General features: G+C 31.3%; 1 protein-coding gene and 1 long non-coding RNA gene across 2 annotated transcripts in view; one reads left to right on the top strand and one right to left on the bottom strand.

Moving 5' to 3' along the window:
• Positions 1-24,337, bottom strand: part of LOC118186526 (carbonic anhydrase-related protein 10-like) — an 850,161-nt gene that overhangs the window by 492,518 nt on the left and 333,306 nt on the right. The gene's annotated exons all lie outside the window — the stretch shown is intronic.
• Positions 1,651-8,688, top strand: LOC118192584 (uncharacterized). Its single transcript, XR_004758778.2, has 2 exons — positions 1,651-1,837; positions 8,463-8,688. It is a non-coding gene; the product is annotated as an uncharacterized LOC118192584 (long non-coding RNA).

Here is a 24,337-nt window from a genome sequence, read left to right as displayed (position 1 = left end):
AGTCTCCAGCTTCGCAGTTTGAATTATACCATTTATTCCTCGTGCCACAATTTTATCTTTCTGTTTTAAGCATACCTTTTAAGAAAATCTTGAACACATCTCTTAAAAACCATAATAAGCTACTTTTGTGAATTTACCCGGAAGTAAAAATTTTTGTTCGATTTGTGCAGGATCTTCTTGATCATCATAAAATTACATAAATATGTTTTTACACGTATGTATGATCGGGTTATGTGATCGCTGTTGATGACAGAATGCATCAGATTTGCGTCAGCTTATCATTCTATCACAGCAAATATTGCGGGGCCGCTTGCCTCTTGTATATTCTTTTACAGGGTATTCAGACGATTGCGAAATGCCACACTTTAGTGCTTGTTGGTTCTTTTTCTTCGTCTACTCAATCACCTCTGAAAGTTCAGCGCGTTTCTCTCAGGAAGTCCAATAGACTACCTTTTCACATAGCTTCACACAATTTCCGTATGGTTCCATGCATTGCAATAGGTGCTTATCGAAAGTTTGTAAACCTGCTTGTAGAAAGTATTTTGCAATCATCTCTTACAAGTTGATATTTTGTGTGATAATTGACATACTTATCTTGCCTAATGCATGGAAACATATCATTTAAAAACGTTTAAGTTCAGAATAGCACATTTCAAAAGTATCTTCCTATATTTTCCATTAAAACACCTCATGATTTATTCCATAAGCAAAGCAAAAAAAAAAACTGAGTTAACATTTACTCGGACAAAGGCAAGCCCAATGGCTTGACGCTTGATAATTTCTCTTTAGTTGTGAAAATAACGACTATGTTTATGTGAGTTTAGCGAGTTCATGTATGTTCAGCGCATAAAATCAAAGATTGCTTAACTTGTTTATTTAATGGCTGAATCATCAGTCTGCTGCCAACCAAAATTGAGGAAAATTTATCTACGACATCGTTGTAAAATATTTGTTAATTTGTAATGAAAGAACGTCGATATTTTCTGTCTGATAGAAGCTAATTTCACTAATGACACTTTCAGACCATTTTGTGACTATTTTGAGACTACGCTACTTGAATTTAAACTTTCAGTTTTATGTTATTTTAAGTATTCACAAATGGCGGAGCTTCCTAGGTACCACAGGCAAAGCCTTCTGCTAATTTCAAAAGTTCAATAAAAAGCTACTTTTAAACTTTTTTAACTTTGCCATTTTAATTCAGATTGAAACGATAACTTGTTTGTTTGACAATCCAGCAGGCTCTGGAGGACACTTCTGGATATAGCAGGATCCTACATTCATAACTCAAATAACATTATTTCAATGTAAATATCTCTTGTCATTTATATTTTTGTGCAATTATTATATACGAGTTCTGAACTGGACCACATAACAGAAATAATCTTTAATGTTTGAAGTTAAATTATTACATTGAGAAACAGCCGAATCCAAGGTATATTAACAAGGAACTACAGCAAAAATAAGATGTAATCTTTAAATGGTAAACAATTATGGTTCCAGCTACATTTCTAGAAATAATTTTTCCCATTTTTTATACAAATTTAATGAACAACTACAAAACAACAAGCTTTAACGAAACACCTGACAAAGAACAAACATTTATCAGCTATTTTTCTGGATCCATCTGTTACAATTCAAAACTCACGAACATGACTTTTTTTCACCCGATGTTAAATTACATCCACTATTCTGGAACTATATATATCACAACAGTTCTGCGGTACTTTATATTCATACTTCTGTTTCCGTAACTGAGAACAACGGAAAATCATAGTAATGGAAGCTTATCTAGTTTACCTAATGGTTTTGCTCGCATTTCTAGCTATTTTTGTAGTCGGTGAGTAACGATTTCTGTTATAAAATAGTAGTTTTTACTTTGTTAATTGTTGTAGTCTGTTTCTTTAAACTGTAAAATTCAAGATCATCGCGAACCGAATTTAGGATCATAAAGCTTGTCATCATCACGGCACAGGGGAAATTAGAGGATTTCAGCAAACGAGGGGATATGGCGTTTTTTTCGCAGCAGTTGTTGCCATGGTCATGAGTCGTAGTTTTGTGAAACTAAATGAACTTGAATTTCCTATTTTGAAATAACAGACTATAGATTGTGGTGCGTCAGAGAAGAATTAATAGACAGTACATTTCGTGCTGTAAAAGTATAGCTATAGGTGATATTTCAATATGATCCTCAGTTTCGATTTAGTTTCTTTAAGGAATTAACATTCTATAAAAAATATGTAGTTAAATTTTAATTTACATAAAATCCGTAGCGGAATAAAATTGCTTATTTTTGATAAAAACAGTAAAAAATTTAAAATGTTTTAAACGTCACTTGTTATTTAATTAACAATTGTGGAAAGGAATTTTTTCATGTTTAATTGTTAGAAATTATGTATTATATTACGGTAATAGGTGAGAGAAAATTTTAAGGTATTATAAAAGGAGGTATCATTTATTTAATGAGTGCCAACTATTATATTAAGGAATGTAATTTAATAAATTGCTAAATGCTAAAAGCTGAATTGTTTTCTGAATTACTTTTGTATGTACCTCAGTTTCAATTTTAGATTTTAGTACTTAAATTCTGCGTACTTTATAAATAATGTTCAAGTAGGTCCTAGATCCAGTTATCTCATTTGTCTAGCCATATGTTAACCAAGGGTTTTTTTTTAATTGAAAAATTTAAATTCCTTGCGCACCACATAGTATTACATACACAAGGCATATTAACCAAGGGTTAAGAACTGTATTTTACTGTAATTTTTTTCCTGTGTTTATTTTAGTGATCTAGTATGTTCCTTGTGTTACCCTTAGGGAAACATGGATTTTTTAAACTAATCTGGGTTATTATTGCGATCTAGTTGTGGAATTAATGGTTAACGTTTATTTCAATTATACGATAGAATTTATTATTTTATTTGAAGTGGTGATTGAATTCATACTTGTGGTAATTATCCTTCCCTAGTGTTTTGAGGTGTTATGTATTTGTATTTAAATGAAAAGAGTTTGTGGCTACATTTTGGAGTTAAGGAATTATTGTATTAAGATGTACGAGTTTGTAGGAGAATCAGAAGATATAACTTAATAAAGAGAGATAGCATTTTTAGAATTAGAAAGTGAACTAAATTTTCACATTTTTTTGAAAAATATTTTTTTTTTGTTTTTATACCAATGCACCAGGGGAGATATCTCGTTTCAGTCTCTAAGATATTGACTCAAATAGTTTGAGCTTTGAAGTGATATAATTTAATTTATAAAGATGACGATTTATGTAACTTCAATCACTAAATTCTAGATTTTAGATGTTTAATGAATTTATTTTAATATAACTTTCCGGCACCAGTTGTTAAGATATATTTAACAGAAACTCTCAGACTATTCTACGTGAAAGTTTAATTCAAGTATAAAATTTTTTATATGTAAAACAAATGTGTCGCAAAATATAATTACAGCTGTGCTGCAATGAATGGCAACAAATCCAAGACAACAAAGTCCAGGATTGAAGGAAAACTGATTAGATATTGAAGGGTAATACCAATAGTAATAATACGAGCATAGTCCGGTCCACTTATGCGTGATAAGCCCTTTCTGTGACCATAAACGAACAACCGAGAGAAAAGCACACCAAAAATATAAATATATATATACACAAAATAAACAATCGACCTATAATCCCAATGGACTTGCATTTTTTTTTTTTTTTTTTTTTTTTTTTTTCATTTTTAAATTCGGTAACATTTTCCGTTAACAAGACTATACGCAATTTTCACTCCCAGGATTACAGAGTACATCTCCCACCCCCGGGGTGCTCTCCCTCAAAATTGGGAGTGGAAAATAGACGTCCAACTTATCTTCGGAGAAGGCTCTGGCAACCATTGTTCCATGTAGTATGGACAAGACAACAACAACAACAATAAGAGTACATCTCAAGAAAGTGTTGTGCATCGGCGAGAATTTTGTAGCAGCAACACAGATCGGATTTAAATTTATTTAAATTTTCTGGATAACAACCATGACCGGTCAGAGTTTTACTTACGCGGACATTCAGATACATTTGTTTTTCTAAAGTTATATTCTTCAGGTAATCAGCTCTCGTTGTTGAAGCGCACTATTGTTTTCTCTAAATAATGAAACAATATTTTCTAGTAGAGTAAAAGCTACTCATCGACAACTCTGTACATAAATATTGACTTGATTTCTATCGTATACTCAAAGGGTCAGGTTTCTCATTTACAATAAAACCAGTATGAGATTTACTCCAATGAAAATGGATTTCGTGACTATTAAACAAGGCATCAAGATTTACTTTTATAGTATTGACCAATACATATTTTGAATACATTTTTTTGCTTCGAGAGAAGCTAATAAAGGAGATATTGAAGGGTACAACAACAATAGTTGGGATAAATTTTTAAAAAGCGAACCTTTTGCAATCATCATCGGAGCTTATACAAAATTAAATTCTGCTATAATTAATTATTTAGCATCATAAAATGTGCAATAATAAACGAGCTCTACGCTTCTCTAAATGTCAAATCCAAGACAGACTGATGAATTATCGCTCAATTTGACCTGCTGAACTATAATGAATAAAAATTCAGATGAAGCTTTTAAATAAATATTTTATTAGCATTTTATTAGAATTTTTTCTTGACATTTACACGAACTAGATACAGTACGATAAATTAATAGCCTCTATCTGGCAAGAAACGTAAAATAAATTTTCAGTCAAGTTGGAGTATTAAAGCTTTGGCTAAACACTAAGTATTCACGAAGCAAAATGAGGTACTTACGTGACACCATAGTAGGTGTTGGCGTATTTAATTATGGCAAAGCACACGAAAGCTATCTGCCTAAAGGGAGGGATGCCTTCGTGGAGGACGTTCTAAAGGAAACTGGTTCGTATACACCTTACATATGGGAAAACAACGAAAACGCCCATTTCGCGGGATTCGAACCTAGATACCATAGTAGAAATCATCAAATTTTTAGAAGATACCAAAATTTGTCAACTATGCGCATAATATTCTTCAGGCAAACCATTCATTTTTCAGGCAAGCAATGTTACCGATTTTCTATGCAAACTTTTTATTCTATTCTAAACTCTAACGATTTTTGTACACAAATCGTAATTGTTTCTTTTGCATTTAACTCAATTTTAAAATACGACACAACAATAAAAAGTATAGAATACTTCCTAAACTATACACATAATTTTTTACTGATTATTTTATAGAAAGTTTTGAATCTTAAATTTTACTGAATTCTATATATTTATCCTCCCAACGTGTTTTATATGCGCAACGTACCACTATTTTAAATGTTACAGTATTATCGATAATCTGTATTAACATTGCTGTGTGAATTTTAGAGTAATTCCTTTTTTTTTCGGTATTACATTTATGCTATAGTTTTAACGTTTTTTTGGAAATTAATAAATGGTTAATGAGTACAGATAGACCTGATAAGAATTACGTATTTTATCAGTAATCTCATTTCGCTTACAATAGGAGACATACCTCCGAACAAGTGTCCCTCGCAACCATGTCGCGTGACATCATTTTGTATGAATGGCGAGATTTTATATCTACATTTCTCTGAATTGCTAAGCCAACCAGAATAGTGAAATCACATGACATGATTTGTATCCAACAGGAAAGCTCCATCGATCTTAAAATAAACATAATAATTTGCAAAGTTTTCAGTGCCTTTATTTTTCAGACCTTTTGTTTTCAAGTAAGTAATAATAATAGTAATAACAGTAATAAGTCTCAATAGCAGCAGGAAATTAATAGTAATCATTAGGGGCAATAAAATGCAAAATACGAGAATTAAATAAATACTGGTGCTGTTGCTGACTAATGCTCACTTGTCTGACGTATATCAGCTTAAGCCCACGAAATTCGTCTTGGCAAGATTTCGTCTGCCGTTGGCAACAGCCTTGAGCACCTTACAGATGACAATGCGATTTAGCTAAGTTTCGCGCCCAATTCTGATGGAGAGCACCCCAGAGGGACGGGTTCGAGGGTCTCCCAACCCTTTTCCTTACCAACCTTTTTCCTTACCAGAGGACTTTCGGCTCGCCTCATATTTAGAGTGCCGCCTGCCGCACGCACACTATACATTTACGTTTTTTTCGTTTCGTTCGCCGGAGCGGCTGTAAACGACAGTAAAAAGGTCTAAAGCAAAAGTACAAAGAAATTATAAAAATAGTAAAATTAATGAAGTGGGAAGGGAAAGAGTTTAATGCAAAATGTCAAGCATATATGTACATGCATATTATTATATACATAATCATTACGTAAAAAAAGAAGATAAATCGATTACATCATTTATAGCATAAAGTATAATACACTTTGCTGATAAGTGGATTGATAGATAAGCATCTTTTTAAGAACATGAAAGAGGAAAACAATATTTATCACTTTAATATAAGATTCAAATAATTATATTTTATAATTAATGAAAGCTTACAGTGTCAATAATCGATAGAATTTTTTTTAAATAATAATAAAATAACATAAATAATATTATTCTATGTTTAATAATAAAATAACCTAAAATTATTATACGTTAAACGCAAAAATAATTATAATTTTCATATTATAACATAACTCTGTTAATAACAGAATTGCAGAATAAATAAAAGATTTATTTTCAGCGGAAAAAAATTAAGAAAACAGCTTGACATGTATTCAAACTCACAATCTGCTGGTTCAGGGAAAATTTAAGTACTTTAGTAAATCGTCGTAATCAAGTTAGCTAGCTAGACCTACTTCAAAACTGAAAATTCAATAACAATAGAAAACTGGAAATATAATCAAATGCAAACAGATGAGCAAATGATAAATTGGCATTTTTCGTTTGTTATACTTCTAGGAACAGAAAAATTTAGTAATAACTTAAACAGGAAAAAACTTTCTAACAGATTTAGTTATGATAAAATAACACGCCGAATAAGTATTAATTTAGAAGTCACACGACAAAAATCAGGATTATATTTGCAAATTTTCCCAGGACTGGTTTCGATAGTCTTACCGAACCATCATCCTCAGCTGCCAAATCGCAAATGAACGAGATAAGATATATTGTTTAGAGAAGATAAGAATAATTGAACAAGAGTTAAGCTACTGGCGCCATTTACTGATGAAACTAGAACTAAAACATAATTTCCTTAAACGTTGAAGGCAAAAATGGATTGGAATTAGAGTCGTTAATGATTTTTATGAATGTGTAACGCCTCTAGAAAATCTAGTTCACCAATGGAAGATGTTTTTGAATACTTTTGGCTGCAGAAAAAAAATGAAAGCCTGATTTTTGGACCAATAATGCTGGGCAACAGAGGACCTTCTGTGTTTCCTTTTTCTAACATATGCCTCATGTTCCTTAACACGAAATTTTAAGGCTCTCTTATTTTGAACAATGTAAATTAAGCCACACTGGCAAGGAATACTGCAAATACCCCAGGAATATATCTCATCGAAAATCAATTAAACTTTTTAGAATAGCAACAAAACCCAAATGTTTCGAGTCATGTTATTCAGGAAGCTGAGCTTTGATAGTAGCTGGAATTGCTTTTTCGGTCACGTGATTTCCATTCATAGTTTCATTGGCTGTAAGACAAACACGTCTTCCGTGACAATGCGCAGTGTTCATGACTCCGGTGCAAGGGCTGCAGACCTATAGATGCGAAAGAGGTATGTTTACCAGTGTAGACGAACTGGCGCAGGCGCCATGGATTTGCGGAATAATTTATATTTTCTCATGTCGCCGGAACATATAACTATAAGCACATGCTTTTATGCTGAAAAGGATAGCTGAACGGAAAGATCCGGTGTGCAAAACATGAAAAAATAATCCTGGAAGCAGTTAATATAGCGAACCAAGAGTAAAACATATTGCAACAAAAATCAGTTCCATTTAAAAGTATTAATGGAAAAATTTTTTTTTCAAGATGAGAAATTTGAATTCAGTTTTATGAATGTAGCAAAATTATGTACAGATTACAGAAAATTGATTACTTCTTGAACATTCTCAGATCCCGCTCTGATCATTACGTGGTTAGTGCTACTGACTGCTCCATCGATCATTGGAATCGGCTTTGAACCCAGAGAAAGCGTGGTTGTTTATAAGAGTATAATGCTTGCACGGCATTGGGCCACTGAAAACGTTAGTGAAGCCTAAAGACGTTTTCAGTGGTTTTTGTAAAAGGAGAAGAGGATTGAGAGAAACTCGGATGGGATGCGCAAGGCCTATTCCAAAGACAGACGCAGTCTTGCGCTTCTTGCCATCGTAAAATTCACAGACATGTGTTATAATCAGGTTAGACAAGCAAGATACCAGTTTAGTTTCCAATTTCTAAAAGTGCTTGAATCTGTTACTTCCTTTTAATTTTATCTCACTTTCAAATTTCGTCGTTATCGCATTACTCAATATTAATTTAATGATTGGTAATTTCACAGGTTCTGTAGCGGATACGGGTATGGCTGGTGCTTGGAGTGAATCAGGTGCTAAGCATGCTAAAGATGCTATGACTACTGGTGGAGGATAGAATCCAAATCAGACTTCACTCTTTAGCGAAATCCCCACAATCCTGGACATTCGCTAAGAGGCCCTGTTTAACAAACGATTATAAAAACGAAATGCAAATTTTATATCAGAATTCAAATAAAGCAATCATTAAGTGTATTTTTGTAATTTACTTTTCCATTTCTTTTACAAACGTTCTAAGTTTGTATTTCCGAAGTTCTTTTATTCATTTAAATCTGTATATGAATGTCCCTGGATAATACACTGGCAAAACAATATGAATTTATGAGCATTTATATTGAAATTTATGAAAAATATATGTTTGTGTTTTCAAAATTTTCATTGCAAAGCACTTTATTAAGATTATTAGTAAATCCCGATTCTCTGACGCATCGAATTATACTTTGAATTAAAGTGACCCACTAGTGCATCCGTGGGCTGTCCAACGCTCAACCCTGGTTTTCCATCCCCTGTGATCTGTCTCTAATAATTTCCTTCGTGTAATAATACTGATGTTAACTCGTCAAACGCATGAAGCGAACTTAATAGTTGTGACTGCTCAGTGTTGATGTTAACTATTCGAGTTACTTTTCTCCTTACGTTTTGCATGCTTTCGTGGTGTAACGATTAACACACTCGGCTGGTATTCGAGAGGTCCGTGTTTGAGTCCAGGCGAAGTCATTGCTCATTTTTCATGTCCTCTGCTTGAAAATAACCTAATATCTCTACAAAGTGCTCGGGAAAAAGTAAAGCGTTTTTGCTGCTTAATGGTCGCTCTCGGAATGCTTTTGACTGCTATCATTTTTGAAAATATTACTTGCAAAGATTGGTGTGCGTTCACATCACACACGTTATTTTCTGTTCGGCTTTCTGAGTCATATTCGCCAAGATGCTTATGTTGTTAGTAAATCTGGAAATAATAATTATCGAAAAACCTATTAAAACTTTAAACGCGTTTTTTTTCTTCAAGGTACTCGTTATTTTTACACTTTTTTATGGTATTTATTGTAAATATTACAATGCTTTTTACCAAAATTTAGTAAATCTTTTAATTTTTATAACCAAATTTGCAAAAATTACCTTTCTCTCTTAACGAAATAAATCAAACAGCTGAATACTGGGTATGTTTGAGAGGCGTTTTCTAATAAAACGCATGAGGCGTATCTGCTTTAGAAGCATTGCAATCATAGATGGCTTTCAAGGAAAGAATTGTTTTGCATTTGTTGTGCTCAGGAAGCTAATGGATCCTCTATTTGTAAATGGAATTCCTGATTAAAAAAAATCAGGCGTAATTTGCTTAAGACGTTCATACGGTATCAAGCTAGCAAACTCAATGAAGTCATGTCACCAAATTATAATATAAGTTTGTGGTCAAATTCAAATTGTATGCAGGCAAAATGAAATATCTAAAGCAGCTAAATTGCCAGAATTTAAAAAAGAAGTTAACAAAATAAATTTCTTTAATTAAATTAAAAATTTATTACTGCATATTTGCCAAAACAAACGTATCAAAATGCTGTAAAAAAGTAAGAAAGTAAAAAAAAATATTTTTTCTCCGTATGCTTTGAAGTGGAGTGAATTGCAGAATAATATTAGTAATATTAGCATCCGAACTAGGACTTTAACATACAATATAATTTCATATTAAATATTCTTTAATATACTAGAAGATGTTCACGACGAAAGCTGGATCCAGATATCTATCTGAGTATATGTTTTATAAGAAATTTTGTTAGGAATATGACTGCGAATCTTATTTTACATACTTCATTATCCTATCTGTTCTGCCACTAAGTTACATTTAGCTCGTGAAACTTGTTGTTGCTCAAAAGGAGTCTTCATGATGATTGGTTTGGTTTGGTTTATTTGATTACGATAAAGCACGCAAGGTCTATCTGCCTAAGGGAAGGGATTCCTTTGTGGAGCACTTTCTAGGAGAAACGCTCTCGCATACACGTTACGCATGGGGAAAATCAGGAAAACGCTCATGTAGCCAGCCCGTTCGCCTGGAATCGAAGCCAGGTCGGAACTGCCCCTTTTCAGCAGTTTTGCCGCTCAGCCGCTGATGGGCGCTTTTGCATGACAAAGTCGGTATTCGGTTTTAAATTTCCTCACGATTGCACCACCCACTATCCATTGTTGTTTAGCTTATTCATTATAATTCAAATGAATATGTTCGTTCGTTTTGGCGGCTGTACGACTCTATGTATCAGAATGTGGTAATGACATATCTCACGCCTGAAGAGCACGTCGAATATGTGTAGGTTTTAATATGTATTGGGAAAAATTGGCATATTTTATAAGTTATTTTGATTGTCAGATTGCTTGTAATGGATTTCGATTATAGCATGTCATCCAATATAACATGATAATTTGGATAAGAGTTTATGAGCCCGGTTGATGACGAAAGAAATTTTTTGATCACGTCCAGTTTCTTATTCATTTAATCTGTTTTATACAACTATAACGAACTTTCAGACACAAAAAATCGGATATGACGAATTTTATGAATAGCCTCTACTGAAATATTTTTTCTAATTTTTTCCAGAATTTCTGCTAGGTTTAATTACATACGGTATGCAACAGCTAAATCTCGGATATCCACGTCATCTTCATATTTTTCAACAATATCTTTTTTCACCTTCATGGTGATCCTAATTATTTTCTTCGTTGCTGGACTCACATCATAAATTTCTTAAAACTGATTGCGAATGAATTAACGAACTTTTTACGCGGTAAAACACAAAATCACGGGAAAATTCAGAGTTATAGGGTGGGTTGTTCACGGAATAGCAGCAGCATGCGTACTGAAGATCATGGGCATTTATAGCATTGTCCCGAAAGAGGTAGACAAGTGTAGTAAGCGCACTCGTGACTCATTGATCCAGAGTAGTGTCTGAAACAAATATTGCATTCAAAACAAAATGTTACGCATCGAACAGGACGCATACTAAGACGGAAATGTCTCAGGGCAGAAGTATACCGAGGTACTGCAGTATCTTCAAACTTTTATCTGCTTTGGATATTGCCACAGATTTATTTTAAATTTGTTTAGATATATTTCATCTATGAGCAGTAAAAAGTAGATATTTAAGGCAATTTAATATAAAAATGTTTTTATTATGGGCAGGATAATGACATGATGGATCACGTAAAGAACAGGGATTCTCATCGAGGGGGGGGGATTTCACAGCTTTCATAGAATGCGGTGAGAAATTTATTTAGCTGTTAATTATTTAATTTTAGTTTGTGAACATAAAAGTTTCATTTTGTTCAAGTTTTGATATTTACCAACATTTCCATACTTTTTGCTCTTTAATATGTAAAACGCGTAAAAAATAAACTAAATTTGAATAATTTATATATGGATTTTAAATTTTCGGAAAAGATTGGGAGAATGATCTTGAAATAATAGTGAAAATGGAGCGTGAGACAAAGAAAGGATGAGAACCATTTGGTATAGAAGATTTTCGTCTACATTTATAAATTAACACAATGAATACTTTTCTGAATTTTTGTCGAACAAATTTCAAGGAAAAACTTCATAAAATCAACAAAAGTAATGCTTTCCAATAATAACACATTTAAATATACACGACATATTATATACAAAATTTTTAAAACATTCTTCATTGAACTGCCTGAAGATCGTGTGCAAGAAAAAGTTTCGCAAAAATCTCGTTTGTACCAGGAAAAAAATTTACAGACTGCGTCCTGTGCATTTGTACATTTCTTTATGTTAGATATAATGCGCCTAAACTGCAACTAGACAATTTAAAAATTAAAAGTGCTTAAAAAACGTAAACTACTGAAATTATGGTCTTAGCTAATAAAAAATAACGAGAAACAATTAAGGCCCTATACGTCCAGGTTAACTCTTCAGCAAAAGCAATCAATAATAAGAGAACACCTCCATTCTAATTCGTGTAGTAGAAGAATAAGTAAACACCAATGTATGCAAAACTAAAGCAAAAGTAATTGCTGTATAATTATTTGTATGCACAATTAATCACTTTCTCCTACTTCTGTTTCTCAGCGTAGCAGAACTCTTACTTAATTAGAGAAATTGATTAGGCAAATCCTAATTAATTAAGCAAAATTTATGAAGCGAAACTGACGTGCGAAAAATAGCTTCGGTTGCGCCTGGCGGAAAAAAAATCACAAATATTTTCTAGAGTTTGTACAATTACTGTGGAAATGCTTTAACGAAAGCATAGCAGGCCACCGATCTTTAATTTAAATGGTAGCATAAATATATCTAAAGCTGAAAATTGTTATATTAAGAAATATAATATTACATTTGTTTCCAATTTATGTTATGTAAGCAACTGCAAAATGTGTCTCATCTTGATGACTGAATCGTCTGTAAGATGAAGCAAACTGTTTGTAGATTAAATATGCAATTAAAATTAAACAAATGCGATGAAAAATGCTGTGTCAATAATCGTTCCTAAACTTAAGAAGTCTTTGCGAATGTTAAACATATTTTTTTTAAATATTGATTTCATTTTAAATTCAATGATTCAAATTCTAAAATCATTTACTCTAATTCTCATATACATATTCAATTTAAAATGTTTCAACACTATATATATTTTTTTTAAACTTGCAAATTGTATTTTTTATCCCTTCATTTCTGGATTTAGTAAATGTTATATTACATATCTGATACTTCTTTATTAAAATTATAATCACAAAAGAACTTTAATTTCTGGCTTATATTTTAAGTCACATAGAATTTAAACAATAAACTCAGCATGATTGGATGTTTGAGTCAGTAAGCTTATTTTTAAAATCTAGTGAAATTTAAATTAAAATTCCACAGGATAATTTATGAACACAGATTTCTAAATAACAAAATATACAGCATCTCTGTAATTGAAAATAAAGTAAAACGCAATTAAATAAAAAGATTGTATACAATGAGCTTTTATTTAAAATGTATATGATAATTAATGCGCCTAAAGAAGAAAAATATTTTATCATATATTTTAATGGATATAATGCACTAAATAATTTTATTACCAGAATTCATCCACCATATTACATCGTGAATAGTAATGGCTGGGGGAGGGCACTTATGATAAATTTTAAAACATAACTTCTTGTACATTTGAAAATGCCATTAAATTAACAGAAAATTTTATAACATAGTGACTTATACAATGGGACTGATTTAATAGAAATTTTAAAATAATGGCTCACACATTTGGCAATTAACTTAAACTAATGTAAAACTTAAAAAGATAACGTCTTGCACATTTTACAGTGCAACTGAATGAATAGATTTTGTTATTAATTTAAACAGAACAATAAATTTCCTTTGCTTTTAGCGAATTTACTATCATACCCATTTTAAAAAGAAGCATGTTATATTTTTTACCATTATTAAAACACAAGCAACAATTACAACAAAAATTATTAAATAAAAAAATAACTGAACACCGTTTGGAGATTGAAGAAAGTCTATTGATTATTCAGTGTAGAAAATTGAAAGTAATAGTAATATTACGACGAATATTTTACTTGAAGCTAAAATAAGAAAGAAGAAGGATATTACCAATTTTTCATTAAGTACTCCAAGATAGCAAAATCAAAAACAATAAAAAAATAGGGAAAATCGCACAATTAATACCTTTTATTATTCTTGTCTTAAAAATGCCTAAAGGTACGTTTGATAATCTTAAAATACTTCAAAAGTTTATATCCAATACATTTTAGTCATCGAAATTAAACTCTTAAATGCTAAACAGTCAAAAAAATAAATAAAAATAAAATAAAAAAAAACGAGTAATTTTCAAAAATTCGCCCGAAATTTAGAAATTAAGTTAAAATTTTCCTAAAGTTCCAGTGACAAGAATGTTTTCTACTCTTCGATGGTGTAAAGATTAACATTCGGCTAATCTTAATTTTTCATTAAACGAAGTTTTGTGCCAAAAATGATTAAAATTAAATAAAATATCCATCTTTAACTTTGAAAAAAGGTATTTTTTCCCTCATTTCCGCATGGAAGCATACTTGACGCGCATTCGATAGGTTTAGGGTTCGAGTGCCGGTGAGGGCATTGAACATTTTTCACGTCTCTTGCTTCAAAATAATATAATAACTCTACACTGGAGTCCGAACTAAAAGGTGGTGGACGGTAATTTGCCACCTCCAGGATCAGGCTATTGGCTCCAATCATCCACAGCCGCGCATCAAAAGGATAGGGGAGTATATAAGGTATTTTCCCTCCTTTCCGCATGCCTTCGTGATGTAATTGAAAGCGCATTCGACGCGTATACGAGAGATCCAGGGTAAAGGTTTTAAAAATGTTGCGATTTATCAACATAAAATGGTTAATGTTGAAAAGCTGCAAAAAATATTTCTATTGTTTTGCTTATTTATCGTTTTTGCGATGCATTTCCCCTAAGCTTTAAAGTTTTGTTCAAATATTCATGTATTTTCTCCTTCCTCAACGCATTCGGAAAGAGAGCTTCCTTAAATTTTCAAACTGATTTTTCGACCTAGTGACTGATTTTTTCTTTACCAAGCAATTCAATTTATCCGCAAGCAATTCGATCGCTTGCTGATTTGGGGCTCTGATTGATGAAGAAATAGTAGATGAAAGTTTCAAGAAAATTAGCATATATGACTCTCTTGGTCTTTCCTGAACATCTTGTGCATATCCGAAGACAGATTGAACGGTACCAAAGATGATGACGATAGAGACGGCAGTTGGTTACAAACCAAATAAAAAACAGACAACAGTTCCATAGCATTGAATAATTTGAGCTGCAGACACTAAAGAGACACTGAATGTTCCTAGACAGTAAGAATGTAAGTAAGACAAATTAAGACAGTAAGACAAAATTAAGAGCAGATGAGATTCAAAATACAGGGAAACAGAAATGAGTTTTTAAATAAATAACTTTGTGATGGTTACCGGTAATTTACCCATAAGTACTTTATATGGCTACTGTAGCTTCTGGAAGTTAAATTTCTGTAGAGCCTACTAGACTACTTGGAGAGGGGATATAGTTATATGCTTTAAAGTCATTTTTTGTCGACCTGATGGGCTGAAACTTTCAAAGATAAAAAATTAAATTTGTTTGATAGAATATTTCCCTTTTCGTGTATGCTTTTCTTCAGAATGAGGTTTTGCGGTTAGGTACATTTTTACAAAATTCTATGCATCAAACATGCTTTAAATAAAAAACAATTAGTTACAAGAGATTGTAAAGATTACATTTTTAATTCAGCATAAAAAAAGTATTAAGTGTTAAAGTAAAAAACAATTAAAAACATATTTTGATACTTAAAACTATTTTGACTATGCAATAAGTTTTAGTAGGAAATTTTAGTACCACTAAAGGAAATGTTCACAATTTTCCCTGCTGAAAAGGCCTTACTCTCCTCAAAATTCTCATTTTGGCAAAGTTAATGTGTCATAGACAATAACATGTTACCTGTTGTTGTATTATGCATTTTCTTTACCTGAGTTGCATTTTTTGTAAACCCTTTGCACTGATGATTTGTGATACCAATTTTTATAACGCTCTTTATTTAGCTTATTGTTTAAAATAAATCTCTATTAATCGTAAATTTATGCCTGCCTTAATAGATCCTTCACTACGGTGGACTATAAACTCCGTGATATTAATTACATTCAAATTCTTTCAGAAACACGTCTATCTATGAATATCACACAATGTACCCACCAAAATATATTCTCACAAGTAGTAAATGTGCCTATAATATTAAGGGGACTCATACACCTTAAGACCCATAAGATCTTCGAATATGTGGCTGTTGCAATAATTGGAATAACTTAGTTATTTTAAAAGCAATTTCTTCCGAGTTTTTACAGCTGACTACATAATATAGCTGCTTTCTGAAATAGTAATTAGAAAGTTTGTTTTGCCACAAAAATAGTTTTATAATTTATTCCACGTTGTGACAAAATGTTTCTTCATGTTTCCACCTTGCGTGCGCAGTTTAAAACGTTATTTTGCATAATTTAATTCCATATTTACTATGTAGATTTTATACCATTTGGAAACTACTGTGAACCCAAAATTCTAAAAATTTTACGTTAAATTTTTATTTTATTTGGAGTTGAGTTTATAAAATATAGTTTATTAAAAATATCTGTAATGTTTCCGTGCAAAAAAATTTTTAATATTAAAATATTCATCAAATTTTTGGTTCAGTTAGAAGATAGTGCCCGTATAAAGAATTCCATCAAATTTCAAGTATGTACCATTAGCCATTTTTAAAATATCATGCGCTCAAGTTTGAAACATGATGAAACATTTTGTCACAAAGCGGATTAAATTACAAAAATATTTGTGGCAACACAAACTTTCTGGTTACCCAAAGAAGCTATATTATGTAGTCAGCTGTAAAAAGTTTGAAATAATTGCTTTTAAATTAAATAAAATATTCCGATTCTTGCAAAAGTCACATATTCGAAGATAAGGGGCTTAAGTTGTATGAGTCCGTTAATAAAAAAGCGATACAGTGTAAAACCGAAATCACTGAAACTGAATAAACACAGTAAACGCTTACTTAACAACTTGAGCAAACAGGGTGCATAGCTCTTGTCATATTCCCTCAAAAACGTATCTAAACTCCATTTATTCCTACACGGGAAAGGTGATCCCAGTTTAGAACTCTAAACTTAGACGTTGCCTAAATGGAGGTAGCAAGTCCTACAAACACTTTCGAAGACAGCAATTCCCCTCGCGGGCGCTCTGCTGTCACTGACACTCATTAGTTGGCACTCAGAGGAAACTTCTCTTCCCAGATATTATTTGCGGAGCAATGAATGCTACTTTAAATTCTTTGTGACATGGCAAAATCATTCAGAAGAAATCGAACACAAGGAGTAGTAACCCTAACAGAAGTGTACCGCAAATTAAGGTAATTGCTGTTGACTCCGTAAATTCTTTACAAGGGACTTTCTCTGCAAAAGTTGTAGCTTCAGGTAAGTTTTCCCTAGGAGAACGATTACGACGTAGCTACTGGAGACAGGAAATCGCCAAAGAAATATTAAAGACCTGCATTTTCGATTTTATACCGTCAATTAGTATTCTGTTAGTTACATATCTCTTAATATTTAGATTTGAAATATTTACAGAAACTATATCTAAATAAATTATTCATTGATTTTACCTAAGAATTTGTTCGTTTCAATTATAATCTGAAGAGAGATGATTTTAAAATAATTTTTCAGCAAAATGGTACTTACCGCTGCATCATTATTTATTGTAAATAATGATCTCAGCCACTGAATTTTCCTTTTAAAGTTCCTTGAATTTGCAGACTAAATTAATGAACAATGCAAAGGAAATTTGTTTTGAAAATACTTGATGACATTCCAGAGGGAGGTTCACATTATACTATGCAAAACTATTCATTAGCGAAAGACGATGAAAGCATTCAAAAATTATAATTATAATCCTTAGTAGTCAAATAAAAAAAAGAGATAAGACCTTTGAAGCCAAATGCAGAGCAATTTTGGACAATATGTAACTGCAATTCAAATACAATGAAATTCATTTAAATTACAATAAGAAAAGCAATACACTTTTTTAATATGTTCCATCTCAAATTACCCTGCTAAATTTTTGCGTTGCTGTAGCTGATATTTACAATGTAAATTTTAACGAATCTTTGTTAAAGACTACATATATTTTTTCTAAAAGGAATATAATTAAAGCGGAATATATTTACAGGAACTATTTTCGGCTGCTTCATAAAGAATTAAATTCAAAAACTTTGTTAAACAAATAATGCATGTTAAATGATGTTTCCCGAGAGATATAGGGATTTGAATTATTTGATTAAAGGACAATATGTAACTGCAATTCAAATACAATGAAATTCATTTAAATTACAATAAGAAAAGCAATACACTTTTTTAATATGTTCCATCTCAAATTACCCTGCTAAATTTTTGCGTTGCTGTAGCTGATATTTACAATGTAAATTTTAACGAATCTTTGTTAAAGACTACATATATTTTTTCTAAAAGGAATATAATTAAAGCGGAATATATTTACAGGAACTATTTTCGGCTGCTTCATAAAGAATTAAATTCAAAAACTTTGTTAAACAAATAATGCATGTTAAATGATGTTTCCCGAGAGATATAGGGATTTGAATTATTTGATTAAAGGACAATATGTAACTGCAATTCAAATACAATGAAATTCATTTAAATTACAATAAGAAAAGCAATACACTTTTTTAATATGTTCCATCTCAAATTACCCTGCTAAATTTTTGCGTTGCTGTAGCTGATATTTACAATGTAAATTTTAACGAATCTTTGTTAAAGACTACATATATTTTTTCTAAAAGGAATATAATTAAAGCGGAATATATTTACAGGAACTATTTTCGGCTGCTTCATAAAGAATTAAATTCAAAAACTTTGTTAAACAAATAATGCATGTTAAATGATGTTTCCCGAGAGATATAGGGATTTGAATTATTTGATTAAAGGACAATATGTAACTGCAATTCAAATACAATGAAATTCATTTAAATTACAATAAGAAAAGCAATACACTTTTTTAATATGTTCCATCTCAAATTACCCTGCTAAATTTTTGCGTTGCTGTAGCTGATATTTACAATGTAAATTTTAACGAATCTTTGTTAAAGACTACATATATTTTTTCTAAAAGGAATATAATTAAAGCGGAATATATTTACAGGAACTATTTTCGGCTGCTTCATAAAGAATTAAATTTTGGACAATATGTAACTGCAATTCAAATACAATGAAATTCATTTAAATTACAATAAGAAAAGCAATACACTTTTTTAATATGTTCCATCTCAAATTACCCTGCTAAATTTTTGCGTTGCTGTAGCTGATATTTACAATGTAAATTTTAACGAATCTTTGTTAAAGACTACATATATTTTTTCTAAAAGGAATATAATTAAAGCGGAATATATTTACAGGAACTATTTTCGGCTGCTTCATAAAGAATTAAATTCAAAAACTTTGTTAAACAAATAATGCATGTTAAATGATGTTTCCCGAGAGATATAGGGATTTGAATTATTTGATTAAAGGACAATATGTAACTGCAATTCAAATACAATGAAATTCATTTAAATTACAATAAGAAAAGCAATACACTTTTTTAATATGTTCCATCTCAAATTACCCTGCTAAATTTTTGCGTTGCTGTAGCTGATATTTACAATGTAAATTTTAACGAATCTTTGTTAAAGACTACATATATTTTTTCTAAAAGGAATATAATTAAAGCGGAATATATTTACAGGAACTATTTTCGGCTGCTTCATAAAGAATTAAATTCAAAAACTTTGTTAAACAAATAATGCATGTTAAATGATGTTTCCCGAGAGATATAGGGATTTGAATTATTTGATTAAAGGACAATATGTAACTGCAATTCAAATACAATGAAATTCATTTAAATTACAATAAGAAAAGCAATACACTTTTTTAATATGTTCCATCTCAAATTACCCTGCTAAATTTTTGCGTTGCTGTAGCTGATATTTACAATGTAAATTTTAACGAATCTTTGTTAAAGACTACATATATTTTTTCTAAAAGGAATATAATTAAAGCGGAATATATTTACAGGAACTATTTTCGGCTGCTTCATAAAGAATTAAATTCAAAAACTTTGTTAAACAAATAATGCATGTTAAATGATGTTTCCCGAGAGATATAGGGATTTGAATTATTTGATTAAAGGAAAGAAAAAAAAAGAATGTACGCCTATTAAAAGAAATTTAATACATAATAAACATAAACAGAAATCTGATACATAATAATCTGCCTTAATGCTATATGTTCTAGAATTTTCAGTAACGTTATTGATTGCGAATTAGTTTATTATTTTTTCCAATAAGTAATTTAGAAACATTATTTACTTACAAATAATTTCATTTGTACGATCTATTTCCCAGAGATTGAGGTAAATATAAACAAATTTTTAAGTGCCTGTAGATATGACTGTTCCAGCAAAAGGTTACATTATATAGATTTCGGCAAAGAATAAAAATTATATCTGCCTAAGGAGAGTATTTGTAAGTGCCTGTATATATGATTGTTACAGCAAAAGTTTAGATTATATAGATTTTGGAAAAGCATAAAAATTCTATCTGCCTAACGCTTTCGTCAAGGATTTCTTCGAGGAAACTGTTTGGTATTCACATGACACTAGGAATACTTCGAAAAGGCCTACAAAGCCAGCCCTTTTGTTGAAATTTAAATAATGTTAGCTGTTTTAACGGTCGGCTGTTGTTGGATGTTGAGTACAGAAAAATGGCCTTATATTCCATCGAAGGTCCTCATGCATACTTATTGAGTGAAAACCAACCCACAGTAATGATATTAACTATGAAGTACGAATTATTAAATATAATCCACAATTTCAATAAATGTGCGAGATTTTTTTAATTTGAATAACCAGTTGTTTTATGTTTTGAATCTTTACTGTCACTCCTCGCTTTCCGTTTTCCCGCCAGAATGCAAATGAGATAGCGTGTATTTAAATGAGGTATTGAGATTGTTAAGATAGACCGTGTTTTTCTTCTTGAAGGCCACTCTGCTAGGCTTGCTATTCTACATAAGAGCTTCTGTCTTTTTTTTTTTTTTTTTTTTTTTTCCATTATACTATTATTTTAAATTCATGCCTGTGATTTTCGAGCCAGCTTCGCAAAAATTTACTCTGAATAGCCTTGTCTATTAATTAGTTAAATTGAACTTTACAACTGAATTTTTATTTTGAGTTTCTCGCAATAAATTCTGGCGAAAATGTAAGAACCAGATGCGCCTTCAGTTCATCTTATTTGGTTTAAAATAAAAATACTTTTACACCCTTCACAAGTTTCTATACTTACTTCTAGACTTACCGCTAAGTCGCTTAACGTCTACCAGAGGGTTGGTTAAGAGTCACGACAATAAAAGTCTTAAAACTATAAATAATAAAACACATTATTTTTCAAGTGGATGTGTCTCCCCGAACTATTTTATATAGTATCAAGATAGAATTAAACAAGCATAATATTACTGAAAAAAGTGACAAGATGACAGTTGGCAGGAGAGAAATTGAATCATTTTCTATCCGAGACCATCCTGCACAATTATCGAGTTAAATCAAAATTACAGTAATAATTATGAAATGACAGTAATAATGATAATAATTATGAAATGGGCTTTTATTATATATAACGAATATTTTCAATAAATAATTAATATATGTTATGTTTTACAGTTGGATGCACGTACTCTAACTAGCTTCATATTTTCAGGTAGAAATAAATATACAAACACTGTATTATTAAGATGTTTCGGCATTATTTTTCTATTTAGTTTTGAGCCCTTTTATAGGAATAATATTGTTCCTATTTCTTTTACGTATCTTAATGAACAACTAGAAAATAACAACTTTACAAAACACCTTGTAGGGATTTATATTTATTTTGAATACCCAGTTCAAGTAATTGTCAATGCCAGAATATTTAAATTTGGTAGTGCGCGTGAAGGAATGAAAATTCTACCATTAAGAGATGAGGTTTAAATACTGAGTTCTAGAAGAGAAAGTTAAAAAGAGTGGGTAAGCTCGGTACCTCTGTAGCTTGAGCTTATTATTCTGCATTTATTGCTGGTTAAAGTAGCGTAATTGCTATTTCTTTGCTGCCACTAGACATTGACGTGGTTTTAGGTAACAGGCTTATCTGAGCCCTAGGGAATATTCTACTGTTTTGTTAATGTCTTTGAATTTTAAGTTTAATTCTTATTAGTTGAGTTACCGCCCGTGCGAGACGTAGTTTATTGGCATCAAGTCTATTCATTGGGAATTTTTATAGAGTCTAATAAAGGGTTTTTTTAACTCATCTCTTGTCTGGTTCCTGCACATAATTAAGATGTCACCTTAAAATCTTAACAAGTAGATATTATAACCTGACAAAAGAGCAAACAATTATGACATATTTCTGGATCCGCATGTTTCATGAAAGAACTCATGAATATCATGTTCTTCACATCATGTCAAATTACATCAAACAGACTGGATTATATAGCACAAGTGTTCTTCAATGCTACATATTTATCTCACATCTTCGATTAATTATTCACCGCTATTTCCGTATCAACGTATCAAAATGCCGCAAAGAAAAGTTCAAATTTATGAGTTCTCCATGCGTTTTAAAGCAGTATAAATTTCAGAATAATATTAGTAATATCGACTAGTAATGCAGACACAAATTTTGAACTCGATAGCATATCAGGAAGTAGGTTAAAAATCAAGGGCAGAAGGGCAGAATTCCATCTGTAATGAAACACCATGAATGAACTGAATAAGAATTTATAAAAACAGAAAATGCGATAATACATGGTTTACTAGGAGAGCTCGTGACGGTCATACTATAAACGGTGCTGGTTAGGACTGCTGAACAATTGATGATGCTTTACGCTGGCGATTTATCGATAATCTTGGAAACATTTACAAAACGCTGGAAGCTTCTAATAAAGAAAGAAAGTACCAAATGATCTGGCAACAAAGTGTTTCATAAGTATAATACTGAAGACACGTACTATGAGGGTTACATATCGAATGTTGGCCCAGAAATGGCATTAGGGCCTTATGTTTATAATACAAATTATTTTCTAATGCTTGTTAAAAAAGAAATACGTCTAAAAATATTATGGATCATAAAGTGTATTCGTTATGCGTCTGTAATTAATGATTGTTAAATAAGAAATACGTCTAATAAATGTTGTGTGACTTACGTTACGCATTATACACCTGTAATTTGATTGCTCTTTTTACGACTCGCAATGAAGAAAAGAAACTGAAATCAGATATTAATCCCGTAACAGCACGTGAATAAATAGGAACAAGAAATCCAGATTTTCGGACATAACTGCGTAGTAGAAAGTTTATACTCTAAGCCAGCGGTCAAAATCACGACCTCTGCCTAGTAGTTGTAATGACTGTTAAATAAGAAACACGTCTAATAAAAGTTTTGTGACTTACCTTACTCTTTATACACCTTTAATTTGACTGCTCTTTTTACGACTCGCAATGAAGAGAAGAAATTGAAATCAGATATTAATGCCCTTAAGTGCACCTGAATTAATAAGATCCAGAAATTCAAATGTTCCGGCATAACTGCGTAGTAGAAAAATTCGTGGGCACCTCTTGGGTCATAGATTTTGTAAAAGGAGTGAGAGTACTGTGAACAACGAGCGAGAGTGAGTGCTAAATAAACTCGAGGACCCTCCGGCGTGATTTCTCGTAGTTATAGATAAAATGTGCAACATTTTGAAGAACTGAATTTAAATTAAAAGAATGTATACAGTCCAAAGGAGCATTTATTAATTTATGGGTATGAATTGAGCTATCCACTTAACCCCAGACATGTAAAAGATATTGGGCCAATTATTCCAAAGCTAATTTAGTGCAAATAAATGATTTGTACAAACATACCATGAATATATAAATTAATCAAAAATAAAAACTATAAAATTATGTATTAAATCTGCATCGTCCCGATAAAACAATTTATTAAGATTCATATTTTAAGTAACGTTTATGATTGGAAAAAAAGTAATCTAGCGAAAATAACATTATACTTTCTCAAATTAAACCAAATGCTCATTTAACCTTCTTATACTACTAGAAGTCTCATTGTCCTTGCACTTTAACTTAAAAATCTAGAGCACTAACAAATTCTGTACGTCTGCAGAATTCGTTTTCAATGGGGGAAAAATTCGTTGAAAACATCTACTTTTTAAATTTCTTGCTTCATTTTAAATTTCACA

Source organism: Stegodyphus dumicola, chromosome 7 (assembly GCF_044657685.1).
Source record: "Stegodyphus dumicola isolate Sdum_Otavi_A_Nest chromosome 7, ASM4465768v1".
Taxonomy (NCBI): Eukaryota; Metazoa; Arthropoda; class Arachnida; order Araneae; family Eresidae; genus Stegodyphus; species Stegodyphus dumicola.
This window is presented reverse-complemented; position numbering and strand designations above follow the sequence as displayed.